Here is a 22,781-nt window from a genome sequence, read left to right on the forward strand (position 1 = left end):
ATACAACATAAAAATATTAAAAACACATTATACCATACTTTTTATTAATTTATATTCTGGATAAAATATTACATTATGCTATATCGCATGGTATTTGTTAAAACATTCCAAACACATTTGGGGTGATTTTGGGCACTTCGAACAATAGTTGTAGACTTCGTCATCACTACTTTCCTCACTTTCAAATATATTTTCACGCCGTTTACCGAACATTTCGAGAATGAAAAAATCACTCATGTACGTCTCACAAGTATGCTTCTCGACTAAATGAAATCGGAATATTCTAGCTAAAAAGCTTATCGCTTTCTCCATTTCAGAACTAAATAATCTTTTCTTTACAATGGATCGAAGGCGATAAACAATGAATTCCCGCTTGTCGCTCTATTTACGTTCTGCGTACCGGCGGTCGGATTTGGGCCCCGCAGGAAACTTAACCGAATCACGCTGAGCGACCAACGTGTTAATTTCTCAATGACGCGTGTAAAGTTGTTCGTCTGTAACGTATAATATCAAAACGTTATGAGCTGAGAATATGCGGCTTGCTGGAAATAAGTCACAACGTCGTAGGTAGATGTTTGTATACAACAAAGAAAAACTGTTCCATTCTACGGTCGAAATGATAGCACACTCTGTTAATAATATTATTTCTACGATTGTAAATTTAAGGAACAAACCACTATATTTCAAGACAATTTCTTCTGCTTTGACGAAGAACAGATGTTTTGCAAAAGGGATGGGACATGTCGAACGGAATTTACACATCATCCGCATACGAAGGAAGGATGAAAGCAGCGTTCATCCGTCGTGTTGCTCCAAACAGCCTAAGTTTAGCTGTAGCAGTAGCGTATTTTTCTTTGGGTCTTTTCCGACGTCATAGCAACCTTCGCCCGTCCTTGCGAACGAAAGAACGCCGTTCCCGATCAGCTGTATACGATAAAACCAGTGACGTGTCTTTTGAAACAGATACGTCCAAAGGGACTGTGCCAAGAACTATGGCAATTTAGCGTGACGCAGTTTGGACTGACTGAGCTTGGATTGACTTAGCCGCAGAGAATCTCTAGCCATAGTCCTATCGTAATTTATGACTGGACCGAAGGCTCAATAAGGACTTTGGCAAGGTGCTTGAATGAATGTTTGGGAAATCGATAGCCTTCAGGTCGCCGGGCTATGAGGAGTCGATGATATGACTGTTCAGGGAATTATTGAGATAGTTTACCAGTGGCGAACGACGTTGCATTGTCAGAGTAGAGACTTCGTTTAAAGCTCAAAAGATCTGACCATGGAATGGATAAGGCGGAGATGCCTTTTCGGTAAGCGAACTGTGAAGAACGACACTTATCCCAGAACTTGGAAAGACCTAAGTCTTCTAGAAAAGGTTATAACAGATACATAATGTAAGAAATTTGTTCTTTCCTTTTTTACATACACATTTTAAAGTTGCGTATGTTGTAAACGTACATATGAGCTGGTCTATTAAAGAGACGAGTGAGGAATTTGTAATTGTCAGTTATATTAACCCCTTCGCGCGCCATTTAGCTCGACGAAACTCGGACCCAAGCGGTAGGCGTCTCGTGGCGTAGTGATAGGAACTAACGTTCAATTACGATCACGTCAGAGAAAATGACTTATATTCTCAATGAGAACTGACTGTAAAATACATTCAAATAAAAAGAAAAGAAAAAGAAATATATTACGATGTTTATGTCTGGCTCCTGACTTTCTGTTAGCGAGCCTGGCTCGTGATATTCACGTTTGGGCCAAAATCTTCATCAGACTCGTTAAAGCACGGGAAGGGGTCAAAATCACTTTAAGTACAAGTACAGAGATAGTGCTAGTCGTAATCGTTGCTCGTTCAATGCTACTGTTCAACTATACGCTCGCTATTCGACTGTATGTGACTCGCTGTAATGACCGTCCTAGAGAGTACGTTCGTCTACTTATAAACACAGTTGTTATTATAGAAAGTTTGAACGTAACTCGGATTGATTACAAATAATATTTTGTCCGGAGCTCGTTTACCTTTGAACCTAGCAAACCAAAACAACGTTGGTATTCCAAGACACAATAATACGAATCTCTCCCGATTCAGATCTTCCGTTGACTCATGTGCCGCTACACATACGTTGTAAAATTGTATCGTGTAATAATTATCCTAATTTTGAAGTTATTTAATAACCAGAGAAATTACAGAAAAATGATGAAACTAACGCGGATAAGTTACAAATGAGTTCGAAGGAGAACAAAGATCGATTAAGAGAAGTTTCGCGAGGAGAACGTGCTTGTGTTTTCAATGTCCTTTTACGACTCCCATTTCTCCGCTTGTTCGTTCCCTTGTTCGTCTTTTCTTTCCGTATGACATTGTCGTGAATCCTAAAAATTCTTGCCCCAATATATCTTAAAATGCACAAACTTTTCACTTACTCAGAATGATAATGTGCAAATGGTTAGAATTTCTAAAGAACACTTTCTTTTCTTTAAGAAAGTTCCTTGAAAAGCTATATCAAGTTTCTTTGCATTTTTTAAAGATTTTTACGTGCCCTGTCCTTCTCAGAGATAAAATTTCTTAAAAATTCAAACCATCTACTAGTTATCGATTTTTTCAGTGTCGTATGAGTCTTATTAAGCATATAGTTTTCACACAAATATTTCGTATAAAATTATATCCAAAAATTATTTTCTTTCGTTCCACAGATGTTCTCGCGTGATTATAAATGTAAATTGGTATTCAATTTAGAAAGAAATAAAATATGAATATAATAAATCAAATATGAAAATGGTATGACGACAAGGATTCAAAAAATCCATGATAAATTCCAAGTACAAATTCGCGAAACATTTCATTTTAGATGCAACTCATCAACTTTTTAATCAGATTCTACAATATAATTGAAAAAGGATAATATTTTAAGTAATTTCTCTTTCAATCGCTTCAAAAGATACTAGTAAATGTAGATGTAAAATTTTCGTATGTATATGATAACAATTAATATTTTAGATGACGTAACAAGGGTAATCGTAAATCCTTTTATCAATACACATTTGAATTATCAAATTGGCGGAAAGAGACGTAAAAGTGCTTCCTGACTGTAAAGGATTCATTTTTTTACTATATATCCTTTGAAGCAATACAATGATAGAATAATTTTTAAATTGAAAGTTATATATCGAACGATTTTATTTTACATAACGTTCATTAACATTATCGAGATAAGAACTTTACGTAACGCGCTACTTGCACGAAGAACAACACGAACAGCAGATCTTTTTCAAAGGAAAAAATCCAACATTCTTTAGAGATTCATATCGATGTCAGGATAACTTTAACATTTTTCCCAAGCAAGATGGACCAATGTGTTTTCCAAGAAAAACGTCGACTGTGCAATGCGCGAAGGAAAAAACGATCTCAACTCCAAGCATACACAGTTCCATGTTACGCTCGATAAAAGTGGACAGCACAGGTACTAAATCTCTATCTAAAAGCGCGCACGTACATAGAAATATCAAAATGTTTACACTGAGATCGCTCCTTGCAGGAAACTGCTTGCTATGAAAGAGGATCTCAGCGCATTTATCTCGTGATGCATCTCGTCGATTTATTCATTTTTAGTATTAGTCGAGTAGGAGAGTCGAGTCGAAATTGACACAACGTGAACGTTCAAGTTAACTCTTCTGTTCTGCTCATTTCTTCGCGTTTGTGTTTCTTTAAACATCTTTTTGTTTTGAAGTATTTTATTCATAAAAAACATGGATAGTAAAATTATGTTGGATACTAAAACCAGGTATTTAGAAATTGTCTACTATATATTTTATGTTATAAATTATATTATAAAATGTTATAAATATTATATATTTATTGTATATTTTAATAATATCTATCGAAATGTAACAATCATTTTGATTCGTGTAGATCTTAGGAGAACATGAGAATTATGGTATAATTCAGCACAGGATAACAAAAACGGGATTACGTCAGATTACAGCGTAAACAGAAATAAAATAAAATTATTATTTTTATATTGATTAATCCTCTAATCTATTCTGACTAATAAATATCTGGCAGAAATATCCTGATTCGACGTTAAAAATATTTACACTATCGCTTATAAGTGTCCGGAAACTTGAACTGATTTCTATAAAAATAATAAAATGTATAGATTAATAAGAAACTGATGATCAGACAGCGGATTTTTATGGAAAATATAATTTAAAAAATAGAGCCTCGGCAGAAAATTGTTTTACTTACCACATATTGTACGAAGCACTATATTTCGGATATTTTATATACTTTTTCAAATTTCCTACAAACAATGATCGAAAGCAATACGTATCATCTTCTTATAGAATCAATAAATAATAAAATTTGACTGTTCGCTTCGAAATACGACCGAAAGTATTTAAAATTTGAAACGCGACTCGATGTTCCTCGTATTTTAATTTTAATATAACATAGGATTAGAAAAATCTTTCTTATCTGATCGGAACTTTAGAAACTGTATACGTAGATACTATGAATAATATTTTCGTTACAAATTTTGCTCACGAATTGCTGTTGTATATCGTTCCACAGCTTATTTCAAATAAATTTTAACGTTTCACAATAAAAGTAATAACACAGAAGGTAAACGCTATTTATCAGATTACAAATCTAACCCAAACATGATTTTGATGCATGCACGATATCTGATGCTGCACTTCGTTCATCAGTTTATTCCTCTACTATTTTAATCGAACGGAAAAACGAAACTGACGCAACATTCATCCCCTTAATAAAATCGAAATCACACTAGAAGCATCGAACGCATTGTCGAACACGCGCCGGTACGTGGTAAACGATTTGCAATTTATTTTCCCCTCTAATAAAAGAGAATAAGTTTATTTGTCGTGGAACATGAGGCCGGATCGTGTGTCGAACGAGCGAACAAAATGTTTTATATTCCTACGAAGGGATGTCTACAAACCCGATTCACGTTTACCCCGATCGTGGAATCATGGATCGTACCGGTGTTCATTATTTGCGAAGAGGATTGTATTTGCGAGGAACACGGTTAAATTGTTTGTACGAGGAAAAAAAAAGGATTGAATAACACACTGTATTGATAGCTATTGATGGGAATATATTGGAAAGAAAGAAAAAAAAAAGAAGAACCGAATGAATGCCGCGTTTTATTCGACTGCCTGAAAAATAATGTCTTGCTCAATTATTGCCGGTTCAATGGAATATCGCATCGTGAAGGAATTGATACGTGAAAGCACTGGAAATAATAAGTTCACTTTTACCATGAAATCCAATGAGCAACGTAAATATTAGCGTTGCTCTTAAAACGCGCATGTACGTGCTCCAGATCACAGCCTGTACAATTTCCTAACACTTTAGGGAACTTGTTTTTAATTATTTCAATGACAATCGTTCTTTATGGACAGATTATTCTGTTTCATTTTTCTTATTCTAGCCATTTTGTACGCTTCAAGTAATTTCATTTGTAAATTTAGAATATTTCATTGTTGTGAGTGTCATTCGTGTTTTATCTGATATACTTCGTTTGGATCGTTTAAGTCTGGAATTTTTGTAGAATTGCATTCCGACATTGCATAAACAATGCAAGTTGTCTCCATTAATGATGCGAACAGCTTGTTTCATTTCATAAAAGAGAAAGTTCCTTTAATTGAATTTTTAATATATTTTATAATACATGTAAACAAATCTCAGAATGTTTCATTAGATTACTCACTTTTAGGAATTGAGGCTACATTTAGGAATTTCGTCGTGTGAATAAAAAGAATTTATTTCTGACCGTTCGAATGCAAGAAATATCGTACGAATTATTTTATATGATCTGGATAATATTCATATTCATATTCAATAATTAAATTCACGTAGGCAGTCTTTCTTAAATCTTTCGAGGATAACACGACTGTAGCTGCTGTTAATGTTCTTTTTACTAAAAGCAACATTTACTGTATCACACCATCAGATATATTTCTATCATACTATCACGAATTTATATCATACTAATCGATATAAAAAAGTATTTGTAAGTTTTGAAATCTTGTCTAGTTTTATAGACTCCACGTGTGATTCTACGTGCCACTGCAATTTTACAAGCGTTCGCGAGACCGTTAAATTCCCTTCCGTCGTTACACGTGACCGAGAAACTGAGAAAAATTCACCTCAAATGTAAATATCCTGCAACTTCCATCCACATCTGCAGATAGGTTTCCCAGGTTTTCCCAATAAGATCGTGTCTCGTTACAGCGATAGCGGAGCCCGAAAATGTTCAATACAACGCACATAAAGGCTCTCCATGGTAAGTACTCAACTATTTTCGCGAGGCTGTGTAGCCACCGTAGAGACGAGGCAGCTGTAAACGAATGTAACAATTCCACACGCGCGTACGTTCGTCAGAGAAGTTCAGCTGCGGAGCATTTCGTACAAAGCAACGGCTTTGCATAAGCACTCGTTGCCGCGGAAATCGCGTGCTAAATTGTACAAAGAAAGCTGGACTCAACTAGGGACAGAGGCTAATGATCGGACTTGCATTCTGACGCCGCACGGCGCACCGTATCCCGTCGTTAAGGCAAAGTTGATAAAAGATACACTGTCGGAGCGATTACCTCTGACGTTCGACTCTATTCATCCGGCCAATTCGTTGATTCCCCTAACTCGGTATCGGGGCTTCCACTTGAACAAAATTCGAGCAGGCAGCAGGCCGCAACGAAAAGAGCAGCGACCCCTTTTAGCACGCTCGTTTTATCCCCGATTCACCCCAGTCGAGCGTCCTGCCATCCATGACTGCCTTTGCCAGCCTGCTTTCTCCTCTGGCCACCACGAGGCATTACACCGGTATTATTTTTCATTCGATAGAAACTCGAAGCCTTAAAACGACCGTCTAAGAATCCGTAAGTGGATTTGCACTTACGCGTTTAAACCCTGGCGGATCTAACTAAGGCGAGACTGGACGCTGTCGTTATCTACACGTGGTTTTCATAGCTTCGATTTGACTTTCTTCTGTCAATTTAGGATAAATTTATTCTTGCTGATTGGCAATAATAGATACCTACGTTCATGTAAGAAAAACGTGATGTCTCTTTTTAAGGAAAAGCACTAACGATCGCAGTGGAGTTTGGGTTTGACAGCCACTTGGACTCGCGATTGCATTTGTCCCGAATTTGCTTACCGATAGAAACGCGACGATCGAGTGTCATAGAAGCGCCGAGGAAACGTCAAAATGTTTCGTACATGACACGTAAGATGTTCATAAAATGTATGTACAAGAATTTGTATATACAATACAATAAGAGTGCAATACATTCCACGTAATGGGACCTGGGAATTTCATAAAACCACTAACGAAATTAATTCGTCGGCCAGGTTGAAACATTACGCTGTGTGCGTTAAATCTATGTTGAAGAATGGAGCAAGAGGATAGAGACGAGAGCCGCGTCTAACGACCTGCGATTGTTTACACTTATGATCGAAGAGCAAGGAACAGGGATTCCGCTTAAAGCGAGGATTGAAAGCGTCGTCATGCCCGCCCTTTCATTCTGGCCTCTTGTCGAACCGCCACAGGCGTTTGCAAAGGGCGTACGTGGAGCAGGGTGTACTTGGTGAAAAGTAATTTAGATACTCGTAAGGCGGGTATTCAGCTGGAAAATTGCTGCGCGGTTGCGTGCAAGCGAAAGCAGTCAGAAACGTTTAAGACCGCATGGTTGGTTCGTTTCGCGGACTCTACTTAATCCGTTCTTTGTTGCGGGATTAAAAGGTTGGAATTATGGGCCCTTCGAGGAAACACTCTGGCGAATGGTATCTTCTCTAGAGCTCTTTCTACCTACAAAATCGGCGTCAGACATTTACAGACGACCGAGAGTTCCATCAAGAGGCGAGGAAAAACGCGAGCAAGAGTGGAGAATACCTCATTGTCTCTTTTTTTATAATACAGAAACCGTAAACGCGAAGGAAATCAGAGAACGCCGCGTGTTTTTTCCTTGCAAATACGTAAGCCAAGTTATAAGATTGAAGGTGGTCGTATTTCTTTTTCTTTCCAGAGATTTTTATTTTAGAAAGATACTATGTAGCTAAAGGAATATTTAAAGTATTGGCTTTTAAAAACCTTGTTGCAAAAACCGGGCAAACGAAGATATTTAAAGTTGTGGCAAATTGAATACAATTGAATCAAACACGGTTTGTTTAAGAAATTAATATCTTGGATTTAGAAAGGCGATAGGGTGACAAATTTTTTTTTATTATTATTTAATTTGTACTTTGCAATTTGTCCAGCTGGAGATTCGGTAAATTTTTCTAACTTAATTGCTAAATAATATGTGAATGGAAGATACCATCTTCGAGTTTGACTATTTTATTTCTTTAGTGAGGTCAGTGAGGTGTTTTCTTTTTAGTTTTCAAGGGTAACAAATTTTTTTATTATTATTATTTAATTTGTACTTTGCAATTTGTCCAGCTGGACATGTGGTAAATTTTTCTAACTTAATTGCTAAGTAACATGTGAATGGAAGATACCATCTTCGAGTTTGACTATTTTATTTCTTTGGTGAGGTCAGTGAGTTATTTTCTCTTTAGTCTTCAAGGGTGACAAATGATACGAGAAATGATGTTCCTTAAATTTTTGAAAGATGAACCTAGGAAATCGTTTTCGATATTTCGACTTGCCTGGTTCTTGACTTTCTTTCCTATTCCACAATCAGTTTCCTGGATAAATTACTGACATTCGGTTGGTCGTCTCTTGTTGGCTTGGCACGTATTTGCTTCCCGATGATCTGGTCCTTGTTCGCCCAAAGACATTTCGAATTCACAAGAAGAAAGACACGCGATTAACAGAATACTTTTACTGAACATTCGAAATACTTTGGCTGACGGATTAGCTCCACCACTGACACTACATTTTAGAAGAAAAACCGGACAAGTTTTGGACATGGCCGATTCACCTTCCCAAGAATTAAAAAAAATTGATATGGACGCATTGGACTTGTCTGATTCTTGCATCAATCGACCGGCGATGTATAAAAATATATAAAACTTCAACAAGTACAATTTTCGCAAAAGGTAAACTTGCTAGATTTTTCCACCATGTTCTTCGACTACGCTGTAAATTTTTCTGCATTTACGAAAGACTTGAGGCAGTTACGTATTGCAACGAGTGAAATAGTTGAGGTGAATATTAAACGTGTCGATTCATTTAATGAAGAAACGAGTGATAAAATTGTAATAGTCGATTATATTAAAATCACTGTAAGTACAAGTACAGAAATATAATCGTAATCGTCGCTCGCTCGAAACAATTCAACTCCTCTGCTCGCTAAGTCACTCTACTATTGAACTGTCCTAGAGAGCACGTTCGTCTATTTATAAAAACAGTTGTTATTATAAAAAGTTCGAATGTAACTCCGATTGACAATTACAAAAAGACGGGCGTAATATTTTGTCCGGAGTTTGTTTACCTTGAACCTAGCAAACCAAAACAACGTTGGTATTCCAAGGTACAAGAATACGAGTCTCTCGCGATTCAAATCTTCCGTTGACTCGTGTGCCGTTACATAGAAATAAATAAACAGTGCTCGAGTATATTCATACTTATACGTATTTATACGTATAAATAAACGCCACTTACGATCAATTAACACGTTGGTCGCCACGTCACCCATATCTATGTGACGGGTATGCTTCCGTGGGGGCCCCGTAATCCAAATATGGGTGACGCTCTTCTTGTTCGAGTTAATTAAATATAGAATATACAACATAAAAATATTACAAACACATTATATCATACTTTTTATTAATTTATATTCTGGATAAAATATTACATTATGCTATGTCGCATGGTGTTCGTTAAAACATTCCAAACACATTTGGGGTGATTTTGGACACTTCGAACAATATGTTTCAGTCTTTTTTACGTTTTTTCTCGCTTCTTGGCGTGCGACAATTTGCCTCTTTTCTCGTAACATAGGGTGCACATCCTTCTTATAGGCTTATCCTGCTGATTCTTACGAATCTCCAAATGGTGGGACACCTTCTTCGTCTTCTTCCGATAGTTGCCAGTCACAGTATTTTCTGAGGACCATCGAACCATTCGGAAACGAGAATTTCTTAGCCGAATTACGATGAGCGACCAACGTGTTAATACGCAGCTTTGAAACTAATGTCAATAAACAATCGGTCAGCGTGAAAGTAGTAAAGTAAAAAGCGTGCACACGTCTGTGATAAATTAACCCTTCGCACTCGAGAGGCGACTCTCAGTGATCACGGCGTTCTGTGCTGCAACTCCAATGGTGAGCGAGAGGCGACAATCCCCGTTTATGATAAGTTTCAATATTTGCAATTGATGAGAGTGCAATATTGGTTCGTAAATGGGTTCCTTAGCTCTTTATGTTCTTTGTTAGGAAGTGTAAAGTGTTAGACTTTAAAATGGAGATCAAATATTTAATCCCATATGCCTCCGAAACTATGGTTCTGACAACGTCTCCAACGTCAGTTCTGTTTCGACGATCATGGTAAAAGTATTATACTTTAGAAACCCTAAAAAAAATGGTTTTCAGAAGTGAAATTAGCTCAAATGAAAATGAACTTGATTTTGAACTGTTGATAAATGAGATCAATTATACTGAAGAATGCATCTTTGGTGAATGCTTTTAAATTATCATACGAAAAAAAAATACAGAAATCAATATCACAAAATCATATTTTCAACGATGTAAATATAGATAAATTATTAGAATATGATGTTTCTGTAAATTAATTTGTATATAAAATCATTTCACGTTAGCTGTAAGACACGCGTCACGTATACGCTAAATCATCCGGAGTAGCTGCTACGCCCGATCAAAAGAGTCCTCCTCTAGAGCGAAGGGCTAAGACCGTAGCGAGGTGAATATATTTACTTAAAAATAGTGGGATAGGAATCGGGAAGCGGTTAAAATAATAGATAGGAGCGCTGCTGGTGAAGCGAGAACTATGTCTGCGCGCGAAGAAAGCTCCTGTGTCAGCGGTGCACGAGAAATGCGGGTGATGAACTATCGCGTTTTAATAATCTGCAAGAAACGATCGCTGAATCGGTAAAACTGGCCGCAAGGAAAAACGTGATATATCGCGACGTCTGTTCCGTTTGGAAGGAAAGGACGTCGGAAGAAGCAGTTTGGTTGAACGTCGATTTAAAACATCGGACGAAGGTCGAAGAAATCGACGAATGAAAGGCAGCAAAAATATATAAAGATTATTTCTGCTAAGAGAGTCAGCTAAATTTTTAATAATATATTGAACAGCCTTTGCAGACAAAGCGAAAGAATCAGGAAATTTTATATTCAGACAGTCCACAACCCCGAAGAAACGTACATTTTTTATTACGTCGAGGAAGCAAGTTAAATACGCAATGAAATATATTTGATAAGAAAATGTTAAGTGGAAAGAATTTGAGAATTTACGGATATAATCACGAGGAATGTTCTGAATATGATATAACAGCTTTTAAAAAACGTTAGAACGATGAAAAGTACATGATCAATTTGCAAAACAATCTTGTAACTGTATAATTAACTTCAAAATTGAGATGTACAAAGAATTTAGTAAAAGTAACTTTTTATTCGTGTTAAAGCATCGTACTACACAATAAACGTAAATACTGTTAATACTAGAACTAACACACCAGTCAGATTGACTGATTTTACAATTTTATTTTAAAATTCCTACTTCATGTTATATTTCTTTCCGCGATGATGTAATGACTTTCGCAACGATAATTAAAAGAATAATATAATGAATTTTATTTTGCTTTTCATGTATACAAACCCAAAATAATTTTGTATCAAAGCTACTTATACCAATATCAGTCAAAATGACTGGTTTTACAATTTTATTTGAAAATTCCTACGTCATGTTATATTTTTTCCGCGATGATGTAGTGACTTTCGCAACGATAACTAAAAGAACAATATAATGAATTTTATTTTGCTTTTCATGTATTCAAATTCCAAATAATTTTGTATCAAAGCTATTTATACCAATACCAGTCAAATTGACTGGTTTTACAATTTTATTTTAAAATTCCTACTTCATGTTCGTGATGTAATGACTTTCGCAACGACAACTAAAAGAATAATATAATGAATTTTATTTTGTTTTTTATGTATTCAAATTGTGTACTCAATGTATTTATTGTATGTACTCTTACGTATTTTTATGTTCTCAAAATAATTTTGTATCAAAGCTACTTATACCAATATCAGTCAAAATGATTGGTACTTGTCAAAGTGTAAAGGGTCCTGCAATCTGTTTATCGAATCCCAGTTAACCAGTTTTCTCGTTTCGTACAACTTCCCACACGATTTTAAAACTTTTACTGCGTATCATTCAATATGATGATATCAGTTATCAGGAAAATTCCAGATCTATCGCTAGATTGCTAGATGCTAACGCTAGAAATGCCACAACAATCAAAATGACTTGTTCTACAATTTTATAAATGCGTCGACCGTCGTTTAGGGATCACGGACCCAGATGAATTAATAATACCAAAAATGTACTGCATAACACGGAATTCTTTCTGTAGGAAGGAAAATCAATAAATATAAAAATATTCTATTATTACGTATTTTTTAAAGACCAGTCATTTTGACTGGTTTTGGTAGAAATAGCTTCGTGTTAACTATCGATAGGTCTAGTGTTAATTCATATGTAGTGTATAATGTCCTCCGGTATGGTCTAGTGGCTAGGATACCTGGCTCTCACCCAGGAGGCTCGGGTTCGATTCCCGGTACCGGAAATTTATTTTTACTCACGGGAAAATCGGACGGGAGACGACGGACATTTGTCACCACTGCGGGGAAGACTGGGACACGGCGCAGCATACGCTGGAGGCCTATCCGGCATGGGAGCTGCCTCGCTACACCCTGCGGTACGTCATAGGCGAGAGGCTGACCCCCTCAGCGATCATAGCAGCGATGCTGAACGGGCCACAGGAATATGAGGCTGTCCGCCTCTTTTGCGAGCGAGTTATGCTCGCAAAGGAGCGAGCAGAAAGGGAGAGAAAGAGAAATTCTCACCCGTGTAGGATAACGCGATGGAGGAGGATGGCAGTCAGGCGGCCTAGAACTAATTCATTGCCACCACAACGAACCGCGACTAGAAGGAGGGACGGCGCCAGGGGCAATGGCCCCCTTTAGCGCCAAATTCAACAGCCAGGGAATCTACAGGACTGGCTCGAGGAGAGGACGCGGGAGGGGATGCAACAGAAGTAATTCACCCGAGGTTCCTGGAGCACCCCCTGTCATACGCGTAGGATGACCAACGTGGAGTTTTAGTCGGTAGGAGTCCGACACTACTCTGCTACCGTTATTAGCGGCAGTGGAGTGTCCATGAGGATTTCTCCACGTGCAAAAAAAAAAAAAAGAAAAAAAGTGTATAATGTCCAATATATAATATATAGAATAAAATTATAAATTACATATGAATTAATAGCATTTACAAATAATATATTGATATCGTATTTATGTTTATTGTGTAGTACGTGTTTTAATATGAATAAATGTCCAATATATAATATATAAATAATACAATAAAATAAAATAATACAATATAATAATGTAAGTATGAGTATAGTAATATATATAGTACGAGTATAATAATTAATTAACCAACCCTTCGAGAAAAAATGTACAGAAAATCATACAGAATTTACGGCAGTCAATCAAATTTCCTGTCTGATTTCTAAAGTTTGACAATCTTACGCGTCGTCGATTTTCCTCAAATTTTGATGTAGCACGCGTTTAATATTTACACAGTTCAGATAATCTGTATTAATTTAACGTATTCATCGTCGGTCTCGACTCATTACGGCCACAACTAAACTCGTTACTTCAAATGCAACAACTGGAAAGCCAATAATTTCATTGAAAAGTAGGTAACGTATAGAGACAGTAAACTACTACAATACAATAGACTGGAGTGGATGAGTATTTGAACAGCTTAAGAACCGGTTTTAGTAAATTTCATGCAGTTCTTGTGCTGTGCTACCGAGCCACTTTATCTCTCGTCGGTATATTGGTATTTGCTGATTAAATGTAAATATCTTTTACCTCCACCTAGAGTTCTGATGGATTGTTGAAATTAATTTGGATCAACTATACAGTAATTTAATTTATCGCCTGTGTCAAGGTTGACACAAGCATCTTTAGAGAAGGAGTAACTATGTATTTAAGTAAGTACTTGCAATGCATTGACTCTCAAAGTTTTCTGCAAATCCAATCGTAACTTTGATTTTTCAGTCGGAAATATTTTTTTCAGAGATGTGACGATGTAGAGTGCACGGGTATAGTCGTAGCAAGGTAAACCGGAAATTAAAACGATTCTCTCACGGTATAAAAACTCCGTTTTATTCGTATTTTGCAAAAAGCATTTTCAGTTCAATCGTATGGTCTATATAAATCGAATTTACCCAAAAATCGATGAATATTTTTCGGGAACAGTTAGAATAAAAAGTTGTAATTTTTAATACAATTACTTTATGGAGAAATTACTTTTTGAAGAATCTTTTTGAATTGTCATATTCGTCAGTAGATTTTACGTGACAAATCGATTATACAATTTTGCAATTTTTTATATTATGTGCAAGCTAATATCAACAAAATAAGAGAAAGCAATTAAATCATATCTCGACTACAGTACATTTACGGATTTAATAAAATGATATTTGTTTCTCACTATATACGTATCGAACGAAAATTCAAAGTCGATTTTCTCGAAAACAAAGCCTCAAACGAAAAATTTTTATTCTATATTTTCGACTTTTTTTTTCGCGTAGAATCACCCCCTTTCCGTTTGTACCAGCAGTTACCAACCACCCTGTATAATATCTCCTTTTACTATGCTGTTATTAAAATTCATTGGAATCAAAAATCCTAAGAATTAAAAACAGGTATACAAAACTGATAAAAAGAAATTCATATACACACTTAAACCATTTAAGAATGCTCGTGAGTTGTTGTTTAAATCAATTCCCTTTAGAAGTTAACCCCGAGACATAATTATAGAGATAGGAACGAAGCTGCGGAACTTACGGATCGACCATCGAATGGCTGCGCGTGTGGAAAAGCACTTTCCGAAAATTACATTGTGGCAACTTTCGTCGTGTTGTCGTTTAAATAAATTAATCTTCCCCCAGTTTACTTTTACTAGGAGGTTTAATTAAGCAGGTTGCCAGAAAACGGTCGTTGGAGAGTTCTAAGACAATTTCAATTCACACTTTCTGGTGACGCCTTTACTGCGCTAACTATGCTTACGATATCGTAGATAAACTGCGTACATCCAAACTATCCTCCAGCATTTTCCTTTAATGGGCCAGAAAACAGTGCTCTCTAAGTAAACGCGTTTCAGGCGAAACAATTCGCAACAAACAGTTCGTTTTTATTCCGTTTCCTCCTGCGGATAAGCGTTTTCTTGAATAAACCCACGGCTGATAGTTAGAATTTTCGAATAGTTAACGAAACTTTAATTGCACAGGAAAGAAAACGGCTTATTTACTAGCGCAAATATATTTCCAGCAGTTTCTGCTAAATTCGTCGGTGGTTTCGAAGTTCGATGTTTTTCAGAATTCAGAGAAATTCTTTCAAATCGCACGTATACCGTGCACACGAAATAAATACAAAAAAGATAATCAAGATTTTCATTCATTATTCAATAGAATAATAATAAATGTATGTAACTATAGCTACAGTTGGAAACTGTGAACAAACCAAATGTTGCTGAGAAAAGCATATTTATATTTTATACATTTGTATGTATTTACCAAATACCCAGCTATGTTTTGCTTGTTCGCTAGCGAATAATAAATGCAAATTTTGATCATACTCTCTGTATTTGCTTTATATCAAACTGATTTAACGGTGCCGCGTGTATTCACGACTCGTTACATCTGGAAAATTTTCATACTTTCAGTCAGCTTAGTATCAACGCGTTTGATTGAAAACTTATTGCCAAAGGTGGTAGGGTATTTCATGTTTCTTGGTCGTGGAAGATTTCACCACTCGATTAATTAGTTCTGTGATTCGACTTGTCAAATTTACTTCGATGACGGACCGGAAATCCACCAGGGCAAAATACGCGATGATGCGATCGTTTGTGAAATGTAAATTTTCAGTGATTGGTTGTGATTAACTTAATTAATCCATTGGGTCGGCCAGGGACGCGAATCGAATTTTGTTCCCGCGTGTATCCTCTGTAAATACTGTGATATATTGGTCACTGGGAAGAGTCGATATTTCAATCGACGATTTAAAAATTACCAAGAATAATCCGATAGAACGGTGCACAGTTTGCTGGAATAGAAACATTTTCTGCTTTATGCTCCACTTCACGTTTCAAGTTACCTTAATGCCTTTTTTTAATCATTTTTACTTCATTTGGGATTTGTTAATTCCTTCGAATTAATTTGCAATCCGCGATAACAATTGCGTCGAGTGAAAGCGGAGAAGATAAAAAATGTGGCTTGTTCAATACGTGATGATCAATTTTCGAAAGATGCGAGGGCAGAAAAGTGAGTCAGATGCAAAAGATTTGTATGTGATTTTTATAATTAAATTAAAATAGTTTTCCAATAAAAGATATTTCGATCGTGTAACATCTTCTCACGAAAATTAAGAGGACGAAATTAAGAATACTTTTTTTACCAAATGAAAACCTCATCCTCTCACATGTATATTTTTTACTCTGCGTGTATTAACTTTTACAAAACATTGATTACAAATCTTCAATGGCAATTATGCAAAATTTCTCAGATTAAAAAATCGATTTAGTTTTGGGCGAATGCTGGGGAAGCTTTCGCGGGACGAAACTTGGACAACTTGCCCTATCAACCTACCAAAGACAGAAACATTCAAATCAGTACAAAAATTAATACGTGTTTCTAAAATTTAAACAACTTTTTAACGACACGATGGTATCGAAAATGAAGCAAAGAACGTAGGAGGGTTAAGCCATAATCGAATAACTTACGTCAATCCGTATTAAAAGAATCCTTTCGACTTAAGCATTGTATGTTAATTATCTAAATTTATTAGCTAAATAAATAAATTAACTAAAAAAATAAAAATAAATAAGTAAGAAAATTGCAATAAAAGCAGCTGCACGTATGTCTCTCCAATATTATACTCATACAGGTTATCCTCGGTTTCTGATATCCTTCCTCTATCGTATTTCGCTAGGAAAATCTGACATAACCCAATGTTAAAACATGGTTACGATAGTTATAAACATCGATCACTGTCGTTATCACGACTTTTATTCGGAAGCGACTTGCGAGTTGTGATCGCTGCCGCTATTGCTCTTCTGATCCTTCAGTTTGCTAGAGCGCACGAGGCTGAAAACCGGAAAACCGTTGCACGAGCTTTACGAGATCGTATAAATGACTGTAGAGAGGGAAGTCGATATATATATATATATCACATTGAATTCACGGCAGCTCTTCGTCATTTCGTCGGTTATTACCCGATAAGCTTCGATAAGTTTCAGAATCGATTTTCGAACGTCAGCCTGGCTGACAAGGCTGCGTGGCAAACGAGACGATAGCGTATTTCTCTCTCTCTCTCTCTCTCTCTTCTGTTTTTCACGACCTGTCTCTGTCGAGGGAGGACTCGCGATATCCACCTTGTCGATTCGATTACGATCAACAACTTCACTCGTGACGAACGATCGGTTGTGTTTCCGGTCGATTTGAATTCCATCGTCTGTCCCGAGTCACCAGAGTAAACCACTATTCTATGGAGATCACGCTACTTAACCGTTCACGATATTTCGATCGTCGTTTATTCATTGAATACGAACACCGCGTTTGCATTGCACGCCGATTTTCCTGCAAGTTGCTGCTTCTCCTTCTTCGCCTATTTCTTCTCCTTCTACCTCTTCTTCTTCTTGCTGTTGGAAGTTTCGCCTGGTATAGGAAACGAAAAGCTTTTATTCCGTCGATACACGATTCTTATCAGGACCGAATCGATGAAAGTTTTCAACTAGGGCCGCAGTTCGAATGTAAATTCAGATGGAAACTGGACTGGCATCAATTTGGATATGAAAGAATAACTCGTTTGAAAGAAACTTTGTCATCGACGAACAAAAGTTATTACCGGACGAGATCAAAGAAAGCGAGTTTCAATGCGATTCACCGGGTCGCTCCTATTTCTTTCATTCACCGGCCGTTCATTGTCTTTTTTCTTGCGCCGCGTGCCACGCTGTTTTTCTCCTTTTGAACAGGATACAATTAAGAGCGGGTTAAAATTGTTAAATCGAATACAACCGACGAATTAAAATTATGAACGACCGGCTACGATGTTAGCGATGAAAGGCTATTTTAATCAACAAATACCATAGCGATTGTTCTGTATTGAGGTTACGCGCTAGAAACTGAAACTCTGTTTTTAAGCCAACATTTCGATTCATGTTTCAATATCATATCGAACGCTTGGTACACGCTACGTTCCAAAAGTACCAGACTATTCTGAACTTTGTGTATACCGCAAGGCGCAGCTGAGTTTAATCGAAGACAAATAATATTTAATATACTAGTGTGTCTGTATACATGTATAACTCATGTGTGTGTGTTATATAACACAGCATAATACGTAAAATAATACAGTGGAGCTCCTCTTATCCGAACATCTAATATTCGAATATAATATGATTATACGAACGTAATATTTCCTGGTGACAAATGCCTTTTCTCGTTTCACATATGTAGACATCTCGTTAGTGTTCGATAGATTCTTTCCTTTATTCGATCGAGTGCATTCTGATTAGAAGAATTTACTATGAAACTATTACATTAAAAATAGAATTATAAAAATAGAAAAGGAATATAAAGAAAAATAGAAAAATTATAAAAATAGAATATTAGATTAAAAATAGAATGAAGAATTCGAAAGTGACGTAGGCGGAACAGAATTGGTAAAAATACACTGAGTTGGAAAAGCCACGATCACAGGCGTTGGAAAACAAAATGGTATTGAAAATTATACGAAGCACGTAGATTTTCCTGATATTCGAAACAGTAGAAAACCCCTAAATATACCGACACGATGAAAATTTATCGCGACACAGCCGACAATAATGACGATTTTATTCAAATAGAAACAGCAAACGAAAATGCTAATGAAGACGTGGTATTTGAAAAAGGTCTTCGATGGTTCGAAACGCAGAAAGAGTGTAACTCTAAGCAGTTACTTATGTCGACAAAATTCTGTGACTCGATAGCCAAAAGGTACGGTGGCCATAAATATTTCAAGAACCTATGAGTCAATTTTAATTTGTATTTTAATAAACGAAATTTCATATCGGAAAAATGACTGTTCTATTACGCGAAAATTCCATTCATCTATAGAGGATGGTTTAAATGGCGAGACAACTCGATGTTAGAACCGTCAAGTGTATTTAAAAATAATTAATAAATACAAAGAATGTTCACTAAGACGCTTGGTACAAACTTCGCTAAAAACTGTGTATAATAAGATCGCTAATAAGGTCGCTCGAGACTGAGACTGATAAACTGATCACCTTACAATGGCGTTCGTTTATTTATACTGGTCGGGGGAGTAGCAGAAAATTTAAATTTGACTTTGTTTGACGGTTGCACGTAGCGGCGACATTGTTTTACCCGGAGTTTATTTATTATTAGATCATGTATGTCCTAACGATGTTGATACTTTATTTGATATGAAATAACAATGTAAAACGAACGACGATACACGAAGATTGGGAATTCTGAATTAATATTATTTCTTACCTTAATTATTTTTCTATTTTTTTTTTTTTTTGTTTTGTTTTTCTAACGATACAAGTATTTTGAGGAATCTATAATAAAGTACAGCTGGTAGAACAGATTTATTCTGCGCATAACGCGCATCTGTCCTGCTATTTTAACAAGACTCTCTGGTGCAGCTGTCTGCAAAAATTAATCCTGGTAATTGTTTGCAGTTAACTACAACAGTATCCATTGTTTGAACATTGGTATTTTAAGCGCCGGTTTACAAACGCCGCCTAAATTGCGTTGAACTGTTATATCGCAGACTAAGTAGAGATTCATCGACAATGAGAACCTACTCATTTTCTCCCGTTGAATTCCGTTCTTTGTATGGATGGAATGAAATTATTCGATTTAATTAAAATTTAATAGATTATTGTGCCAAGGAACGGTTTGCGGAGATACAAATCACTACAGCTGTATTACGAGAAAAGACGAGAAGATAACAATCAGTTAATAATATTTTCTGTTATTATGATATCTCTAACAGCAGCAATGTTAGTAATCTACGTGACGAACTCTTGAAGCTTATTGTGCATATTTTATAACAAAAATTCGTTCTTTTTTTTTGGTATTTCTATATCTTATTGTTAATGCAATAAAACAAAAGTAAAAGTGAAACTAACTTTTTGTATTTCACTGGACGTTCTTCGAAACTTGTTAGGTGAGTATCTCATTCGGGAAAAATTCTCGCTACATTCAGAAAATTTTCTCTTAAATTTCCTTCTCTTAAATATCAATAAAAGATTTCCTTAAATAGAAAATTTACATAACATTTCCTACATACGTAAATAACAATGTAAAGAAATCATATAAAATCTTAACATTCTATATTCACATCGCATGCTGTATTTGACAAGCTTTTGTGATGAAGAGGTTGGTTTGTTCGAATAACGAGATATCTCGCTGTTGAAAACCGTCAAGTATATTTAAAATGATAAATAAATTAATACAGACAATAATCGCTCGTACTAACAAATTCGCTAAGACAGTGTATAATCGCTAAAATAATCCCTGATAACTCGTTGGTAACTGATAAATACTCATTCGCGCGACTAACTGATAACTGATAACTGAACTCCTTATGATCGCGTCCGTTTATTTATTGTTTAGTGATTGTTCTATTATGCGAAAATTCCATTCATCTGTAGAGTATGGTTTAAATGACGAGATAACTCCATGTTAAAATCGTCAAGTGTATTTAAAAATAACTAATAAATACAAAGAATGTTCACTAAGACGCTTGGTACAAACTGATTCGCTAAAGACTGTGTATAGATCGCTGATAAGATCGCTCGAGACTGAGACTGATAAACTGATAAACTGATCACCTTACGATGGCGTTTGAATTGTCCTCCAGCTCATGTGCCGCTACGCTTTAATTCCATCAAAATCGTTATCAACATTTTTTAAATTATAAATACTTTAATATTTAAAATTATAAATACGTAAGGTTTGTAATAGCCTGCATAAACACGTGTCTTTTTTAATTTAAATATTATAGTATCACATTTGAAAAGCAAAAGGGATAAGGTAATAGGGAAAGAGGGAACATTACGAAGGTACGAGGAACATAGATTTTCCATATAAAAGGACACGACCAAATTCAATCAAGTAGGTAAACAGAAAATCGAAAACACGTTCTCCACAGAAATAATGAGTGAACGTAGGAGAATCGAGGAAACGTAGTGGCTAGAAAAGAAAGGAAAAGAATATAGGTAGATCGTCGATAGGTTCCCGAAACTAAAATAAGTTCGTGTTTATCAGAGGGTAGTTTCAAAATCGAATCTCAAAGTAGCTGGCTTACTTCGTTTTCTCTAGGTATTTGCATTTTGAAAATATTTCCTATTTCAAATTTAAGCTGCTGATTTTCACTACGTATCATGGATTTAAAAAATGTTTAAAAAATACAATTTATATAATATTTTACTTATATAATATTCCGTGTTTAGACGGTTTTATTAAAATCGGAAAATGATACTGCACGTTCAAACAAATATGCTTTTAATTCGTTTCAATGTGAGATATTTGAAAAATCGATAGAAGAAAAGTTTGTATTTATTACGTTTTGTAATAATATTTGTATTCGAAACAATTTAGCAAAAATCTGTACGAATTGTTTGTTTTACAGATTTGAGTAGTAACCAATAATTTTTATAACGTTTTTTCCTAAATCCAGTATTTCTCACAGTTGCTTTAATATTCCTATGGTTAGATAATATTTCTCTTAGAGAGAAGAATATATTTATTATTTGTAGAAAATAAATAAAATTCCACGCCCGTTAATAATTTCCATTGCCGCGTGCTCGAAGGAGGAAAATTTCTATTATGCAGTGCGACATATCACGCACAGGATGTCCAGAAAATCGATTTTACGACGAATATAAATTTCCGCGAAAACTGCAGGTAAATGCGTAATCTTGTTAGAAAAATGCAGCGTTTACGTGAAATTGCACGGTGGAACGCGAATGTTTCTCGAAACGATCATGATCCGATCGCGACCTCGCGTTCCACGATACGAACACGAAAGCTCTATAAAACCGAAAATGAATAGCCATCAAGTACGCGGTCGCCTAATTTTTCCCGTTGGCTATTGTTTTCTTTGATGGATAGGCTGGACGTCTAGGCAAGGAATAAAATAAAAAAGAAAAAGGGAATCGAACGAAAAAGCGCGGTGCATCGACAATTCGATACACCTTCAATACACTTTCGAATAAAGGCCAATACGCGGACGTATTGTTCTCGGAAAAGCCGTAGTTCCACTGCCGCGGACAACAATGAGCCGCGGCGTTTTTTCTCAGCGACGAGCATTTTTTCACGCTCCAGCACTTTCACGCTTACTTTTCGCTAGGAAAAAATTGGGCGAAACGAAAAATTCTCGCGTGCATTATTTAAGCGTTGGCTGCGAAAGCGACTTGGAAAAAGCCGAACGCGTTTATTCATTCCATCACCGTCGTTTCCAGTTCTTTGCGTTTCCGACGCAATGTCCGG

General features: G+C 36.0%; 1 protein-coding gene and 1 non-coding gene across 2 annotated transcripts in view; one reads left to right on the forward strand and one right to left on the reverse strand.

Moving 5' to 3' along the window:
• LOC122571721 (cadherin-87A) overlaps positions 1 to 22,781 on the reverse strand; it is a gene marked incomplete at its 5' end in the record, with an annotated part of 436,847 nt that overhangs the window by 214,798 nt on the left and 199,268 nt on the right. The gene's annotated exons all lie outside the window — the stretch shown is intronic.
• Positions 12,699 to 12,770, forward strand: Trnae-cuc. Its single transcript has one exon. It is a non-coding gene; the product is annotated as a tRNA-Glu (tRNA).

This window comes from Bombus pyrosoma, linkage group LG10 (genome assembly GCF_014825855.1).
Source record: "Bombus pyrosoma isolate SC7728 linkage group LG10, ASM1482585v1, whole genome shotgun sequence".
Taxonomy (NCBI): Eukaryota; Metazoa; Arthropoda; class Insecta; order Hymenoptera; family Apidae; genus Bombus; species Bombus pyrosoma.